We start from the raw sequence: 6,330 nt of genomic DNA on the forward strand, positions 1-6,330 counted from the left end.
TTGTTTCTCATGATTCTTATTACGATTAAACAATAATCATATTAAATTACCAAACAATCGTTACATTTAACAATCATATCATTTATCATATGATGATTATGCAGGTGTAGCGTCACATGATCTAGAAAAAACAAAGCTCAATATTAGTTCCCAGGGCCTACCCCCCTGAATCTATTGTATGCAGTTCTCATGATTTTAAGAAACATTTTAACGTTATGCTGTAATTTTCAGCTGGGTTCTCTGTCACACAGCTCCTGGGAACAAGTTACAATTTACGAGCAGGATTTTGATTTTTATCATACCAGAAAAATCCAAGATTTAGCTAACTGGGAGTGACAGAAGCATCATTGACTACTAGTGATTGAAAAAGGTCCAGCATTTGAATTAATTTACCAGGTATAAATGCTCAGTCACTTTTACCCTGTGCTTGTGGACACTTTAATGCCTACAAAAATTATAGGTCAAGCAAGAAAAAATAGATTCTCCTTGTGCTGGGAATGGGTAAAGGGATGGATCACAGAGCATGGAAAAACATATCTTAGAGTAAAAGGTGACTTATTTCACAAAGGGTCTGATTCAAAGGGTCCAAGAGTGTTTTCAAAAGAATTTCTAATGCTGTGAGTCTCCTTTTGAGCGGTAGAAGGGTCTTGGAAGTGCCTGTGCTAAGTTTGGAGGTGAGAGTGGCTTCTTCTATTGTAGCTGGAGGGACAGATGTACAAACTGTGCAGTTTCCACACCTGCATCACTCGTCACCATCCTCCACCTTTCATGATGTAAATAAGCACCCACAGCCTGTTTCAACGCAATCCAGAGAGGCTGTAGCACGTCTCAGCCCCAGAGTGGATTATAAATCCTCATAGTGCAGTTTATGGCAGCTCAGTAGCTTCCTAACCACACAAAGATCTGACCATATAGAAAGGCTTATCCTGCCTGTAATTCCCACACTGATCTGTCCAGATGTGCCTGCAGCATCACAGATTTTCAAGAGAATCTAAAAAGAACACCTTTGGGAATTGGGGCATGCAGTTCTTGCCTTGGAACAAGTGCTGGAGTCAGATATAGACAGTCCTGTCCTCCAAGCATGATCTCGTGTGCCTTTACTGTGAAACTCCTGTTCATGCTGATGGCATTTTCTTTGGAAACTAGTGTTAGAGACTTCAGCAAAAGCTGAAGAAGATATTTTTCTGCTCCAGCATGAATATTAACTTTCCAAGTGGTAATCACCACCAGCTGCTCGATGGCAAAAGCATGAAAATATTAATAAGGCAACTGAGATCAGATGAGAAATAGTAAAGCTGAAATGAAAGGCATAAATCTAGAATGTGCATGAGGATAATTTACTTTTTAAAATAGATAAATATGTGGAAACAAGAGAAGAAATAGAAAAATAGAATGGCTAGAGTTTTTATATTGAGTAAGAATTAATGTGACCAGATTGACAATGATCAGACTTGTAACAACTGTCTTTTATTGGATTTTATAAAAGATTTAAATTTGGGGGGCTTTATTATTGCTTTCTTTAGCAAGAGCAGAGAACTACAAGACATTTATCTAGAGTCTGCCTCCATGAGATAACAAGTTTACTTATTCAGTTTCAAATTTGATGCAGTGTGGAAAAATATTTGTGCTCACTTTGTCATATTTAGTAGATGTGTGTTACCCAATTATCTTTTGCTGCATGCTGTTCTGGATGGAGCTCAGTCCCTGCTGACCTACACATGTTTTAAGTAATTTCTAACTCCACATGGCAGACTTCTGCACCTTGTAGATAGCTCATTGACTATCAGGAACAAGAAGTCCATTTATGTGTTTCCAAATCCAAATCTGCCAAAATGTCTAGCTTTGAACAGTACAATCCATTAGGTTAACCTACAGTATAATCCATTATATTGATGACTTGATTGAGGGAAAGCATTCACCTTCTTAGCAGGATGATAAAATGATGATTTTCTGGTCTGGCTCTTTGCATAGTTCCTGTAAACTGTCACCAGGGTTCAGGTTCATTTCTCCTGTCTCTCAAACTCACTTATATGCCTTTCCTTCAGCAGAATCCAAGTAAGTCAATTGAACATCTGGCTTCTTTCTTACATGAAAAACTGTTTGCCTGTGGGAGGTGATCTATCATTTTGTTACCCTGTGGTGACAAGAGGATTAGAGCCAGACATTTCTCATCCATTTATATTTCATTAGAAATAGCCATTACCAAGACTAGGACTTTCAATAATTATGTATTTCCGGCTTGCATTGTTTTTTCATTATCACTGCTTTCCTGTAACTCTCACATCAACAAGTAATGATGCACTAATTGATTTTGAAGTTTTAAATAATAGGCATAACTTGTGAGTGCTTTTGATTTAATACAAGAGCAGCAAGGCTCCTGGTAGCTGAGAAACACTTCATAACATCAGATTTTTATATGTTTATTCATACTGAATTACACACTATTGTGTAATTAAGTCCTTGCTGGACTTTAATAACTATCTTGGTATAAAATTTGTCTCTTGAATACCAGTTATGGTGCCAGAAGCCCATCCTAAGCAGCTCACTAAGGACATTTGCACTTTCTGAGAAGTTCATTAAAACAGTGATATCAATTCTCATAAATTTTAGAGTAGTGCATTTTTATTTCAGTAAATGCTAAGCACCACAAAGAGGTCAGTTGCTGTTAGCAGTTACTCTAAAACAGATTGGTTTGGATACTCTTCAAAAATCAGTTTGCACCCATTTAAAATACTGTGATAATGAATTGCATTAATTGTTAATGCTTACTTTCAGTGTCATTACAGAGCCCATCCTAAATGTTTCCCACAGAACAACCACTTGGCAGTATGTGCTGAGAAGAGAAATGCAAGTATCTTTAGTGTTTGTTTGCAATGGCTCAACACCCATTACTTAGGAGAGTGATTTTGCTCAGATGTTCAAACCCTTGCAGCTCACTGGCAGAGGTCCCTGGCAGATTTATGTGAGCTCTTCACTTTGAATCCACAAGATCTGTGTAGACCAAGTAGCAGGGCCAAAATTACTTAGGAAATATCAGCTATCATGTTCTGATACTGTTCAGATAAGCCAGTTGCATTTTTAAAAAATATATAGAGTATTTATCAAAAGCAACAATTAAAATATACACCTGAAACTACATCCCGTGTGAAGCTTAAATCAGAAGCAGTGCTTATTTTTATTCATTGCTGGTTTTATACTGCTTGGAGGTTATTCTGGGTGTAATACTTTTATTCTTTCTCCTGTGTCTGTACCATATCTGGGGGTCCACAAGCTTCATTATCTTCATGAGATGAGAAATAACTTTCAATCTCTAAAAGACATTTCTTCTCTTGGTGGTTAACTGTTTTTTGTTGATTGATTGATTGATTGATTGATTGATATGGCATTCCTTGTCTATGGCTCCAGCTACATTCATGAGGTTTATTCAGCACACAGTCTAAGCATAAGCAGTTAAGAGCAGAAAAGTGTGATTTGATGATTAAGTCATAGGATCAAGACTCACATTCTTCGAGATATTACTGCACCTTCTAATGCTTTAGTTTTTCACTTGAAGAGTGAGAGAGCATCAGGAGTTTTCTATCTGGTGTTTTATGAACATGTTGATAACTGTTTACAGGACCAGAGAAAATAGAGCTTTCCATTATAAACCTTTTTGGAAGTGTTGGAAATCACTAGTTCAAAATCAAAAACATTCAAAATATGTTCTGGTTTTGCTATATATGTCTAGAAATGTGTTCTGCTGTTTTGCTAGAATTTCTAAGGGAAAAGAAACTTCAAAGCACTTTGTAACTATCAAAATCTTTTGCAGTGCCTCTGATAAAATCCCAGTAGTGGTTGACTCTACTTGCACCCTGACAGTTTGAATTTATGCTGATTGACAAAATCAAAAGGCTGGGGAAACTAGTGAAATGTGAATGTGAGAGGTTTCCAAAAGCAACTCTTCCCATATAACTGGCAGATAAAACTTACAGTTCTTCTCTACAAATCAAAGGTCACTTATTTGAGAGGACAAACACGTAAGAGAAAAGGCTGAGTGACATTTGCAAAAGGAAACTGGAGTAGTGAAACAGAGAATGAAAGGTGAAACATTAAAGATCCAAGAGAAAAATGAGAAATGAGTGCTGGAGTAGTACAGAACTTAGCCAGCAACTACCTTTAAGGCAAGGATTTTAGTCCCTTTGATTAGATGGCAGGAGACATCTGTGCAAAGTAATTAAATAAGGAGTGAAGCATACTGAAAGTATTGCAGTCTCTTTTTCACCAGGGAAACACATGGCAAATTCATCTGCTGGTGAGAGCCAGCTGCCCAGACAGGAGAGGGCAGGCAAATTCAGAAAGCTGCCATAGCACACAGGCTGCCATGAGGAGTCACAGATGAGACACCAGGTACCACGTCCTTGGAATGTTAAAATCCTACTGTATGTCATGATGGCAGATGCTGGCATAGGCTGAACCTTATTTAGGTAGCAATGTTGGAGAGACAGGGTATCTTTCCCAGAAAACAACAGTTCATTTCTTTCCCACTCTCTGAAACTTAAGCGATGCAGCTGCTTTACACCACCTGAAGGCCCTGCATGTTCTTGATCTGTATAATGTTCTGTACTCATTAGGTCAAATTCAGAGTAGCATATGAATTAGCTGAAAGAAATGGGGCACATTCAATAGACGATGCTCTGGAACACTGCTGAGATTGGGAGTGCACTGAAGGGGCTCATAATGTGTTACTCAAAGGCATTTCTGTTTCATTTTTGAAAAATGACTACTGAAGGAGGCAGACAGCAATACAGAGTGAACACTCTTACTCCAATGTGTACCATTATCAGATTTAAGATGGGCTGCAAATAACCAGATACCATAAAGGCTTTTAGTGAAACTGTGAGTAACACAGAAGCACAATGTCATCAGCAGCATGGTTACACTAGCAAGGGGAAGATCAGTGAGAGCTGCAGGTGATCAGTATCTCTTCCAGTCGGGCTCAGGAGCAGCTTTGGAACAATCTGTCCAAATATACCTAATTTTCTCTTTTTCAGGTGTCAACAGTCACATATCATCATGCCAAAATGCAAATGTCTGCTGTATGAAGATGCCAACATGCAACATACCTGATATTCTGCTATTCAGAATGATCACAAACATTACAAGACTGAAGATCTGGAGGTAAGCTGAGGAGGACTGGAGCTCATTATTATTCAAATGCTGGCCTGGGAGAAAACTGTTTTCCACTTTGGTGAGTGCTGTGGGAGTTTACTGTGCCAAATTCCTTCTTCTCTTACAACCTGAGCAAGTGTGAACATGTACCTATGTCTATCCTGTGTTACAAATGGATGGGGGGATTTAGATAAGTCCTTGCCTTTTGCCCAGGCCTCTGGCAGCAGGAAGTAGCTTTATTGAGGCGGCCAGCACTCTAAAGCCCACTCTCATTCACAAGTTCTTTAATAATGGCTGGTTTGGTCTATCATAGAATGAATTATTTAATTAATAGACATAAAACTAACAGCTATAAGACTTAAAACAAACTAATACCACACAGGAATAAAGACAAAAAGAAAAGAGACTACTACTAGATATACACAGTGCAAGGTTAAAGGTACCTATTCATGTTACAGCTAGTGAAGAAATAATCTAACTTAGGATTCAATGTATCTTACTGTCCAGTTGTTGGCAGGGCACACATCGAAATCCTTCCTCTCAATCCCCAGAGAAGCAACTCAGAACCTGCATGCCGACTCCGGGGAGAAGCCTCTCACACTTCTCTAGGTTTTATCTCTTTATGCACCGACTATCTGTGGTAGAGGCGAGGTGCGAGGTAGACGTCCTGCCACACCCTGCAACAGCAGAGACAGAAAATAACTCTTAAGACTGTGCCTCAGTTTACCACCCAAACAAAGATTTTACACCTGCTCATAAATGCAAGGACTTCTTATGCAATATATGCTCACTTCTTAAAATTTAGCAAGTTACAGTTCTCCAGCCAAGAGGCAGAAAGTTACCTGTAAATGATCCCCGGCTGCTGTGAATGCAAAGGCAAGAATTAGCTCTTACCCTTTCTCTTGCCTCAGCTTTGAGAGGAGCAATGCACCTGCAAGGTGATAGTATTGCATTCCAGCAATTTTTTACAAGGAGCTGTGGGAATTCCAGTATTTTACACTGATGTAAGAGCTTTTTGGAAAAAGGAACCCTTGCTTCTTTTTATGCAGGTTGCAGAACTTGAGGGTGTTGACTGGGTATTCCCCATGAGGAAAACTGCATTTCCTCTGCAATTTCAGCACACAGGGCAAGACTAAGTCTTATTAGAACGTACACAGGTATATTTCCCTGAGATGTTACCTG

Source organism: Sturnus vulgaris, chromosome 3 (assembly GCF_052056855.1).
Source record: "Sturnus vulgaris isolate bStuVul1 chromosome 3, bStuVul1.hap1, whole genome shotgun sequence".
Lineage (NCBI taxonomy): Eukaryota > Metazoa > Chordata > Aves > Passeriformes > Sturnidae > Sturnus > Sturnus vulgaris.